The sequence below is a fragment of the Gavialis gangeticus genome, unplaced genomic scaffold (genome assembly GCF_001723915.1).
Source record: "Gavialis gangeticus isolate Ggan-Ray unplaced genomic scaffold, GavGan_comp1, whole genome shotgun sequence".
Lineage (NCBI taxonomy): Eukaryota > Metazoa > Chordata > Crocodylia > Gavialidae > Gavialis > Gavialis gangeticus.
Window position 1 is genome coordinate 8144865 of NW_017729032.1, and position 1518 is coordinate 8146382.

The following is a 1518-nucleotide window of genomic DNA, read 5'->3' on the forward strand; positions in this document are numbered from 1 at the left end:
TCAATGATGATTCCAAGATCCTTTTCTGCCTCTGCACTGACAAGAAGGGAGTTCCCCAGCATGTAGGTATGGTGCTAGTTCTTCCTCCGTAGGTGCAGCACCTTGCACTTGTCAGCATTCAATCCCATCCTATTCTCATCCACCCATCTCTGTAACCTGTCTAGATCTGATTGCAGCCTATTCCTCCCTTCTAGCATGCCCACATCCCCCCACATCTTAGTGTCATCAGCAGATTTGAACAGGGTGCTTTTTACCCCCTCGTCCACGTCACTGATGAAGATGTTGAACAGTGCGGGGCCAAGGACCAAGTCCTATAAGATCACCTAAAGCTCCAGAATGATGATCATGACAAGTCTTCCCTCTCCTCTCCTTAGGCATGATGGCATGTAACACTGTAAAGGAAAAGTTTATCCATTTAACAGGCAGAGCCTTCTTAGTGTCTTGTCTGAGACAGAGGAACAAATTTGCACAGGGCCATCATAAAACTCAGGATTTTGTTCTTCAAGCTCATAGCACACATCTTTGATTTGGGATTTTCTAACAAATGAAAAACCTATCAAATATGGGGGGAGGGAAGAAAAACAAAACACGGCACACAATGGCTCCAGTGGAGACCAAAGAGAAATAACCATAGATGACTATTCAAGTTGCTAGACCTACTAGTGGACAAGGTTCAGAGACCACAGTGATGAGGGTTGGGTATTTGCTTAGTTAAAAATAAACTCCATCAAATAATATTAATTTATTAGAACAGCAAAAAGAGTTTTACTCTTCAGTAGGTTAGATACTCGTGCTAATTCCAACCCCTTCCCCCCAAGTTAGTTAACTGTTACTGTGAAACAATAACATTACATGTTATTGTAATGTTATACATTCTAACAAATTGTTATACATTCTAAAAAATTGTAATGATTTTTTATAACTATGCCTGTTAGGTAAGTTTAAATGTAAATTATATTCAAGACTGAACAGTTCTTCTTTTCCTTGGCTTTTATCCTGAAAACTCAAGGTCAGCCCGAACATTTACAAAAAGAGAGAGAGAGAAAGAGAGAAAGATTTTTTTTTCTTCTTCCAGGGGACAGCGCGAGTGCAGTCCTCCACTTCCACAAATTATGCGGTCGAGTTTCCCACATTTGGGGAAACCGCAGGTGTCAGCACACCTGGAGTGCAATGGGTGAGCCTCACCCTGGGAAAACCACTTGGGTGATGCTGGTGTCTCCCCTCCAAGTAACACATATAGCAAAGATAAAAGACAAAAGTCAGTTTTTTAAAATGCAGTTATGCTACATAGGCAGCAGACCATCTCTCCTAGCACTTTACTGTCTGCATTTAGACATCCCTGTAGTCACAGCAAATGCCCAGTAGCTTTTCCGTGGTACTGGTTTTGTTCTTCCCTCAACGAAGTAGTGCCTGCAGACCTACATGGGCTTAATGATGCAGGAAAGGAAAGGAAGCTGGAAAAGCTCAGGAGAGGAGCAGAGCAGGGGGTGCTTGCTCTGAAACAGAGACAGAGAGAGC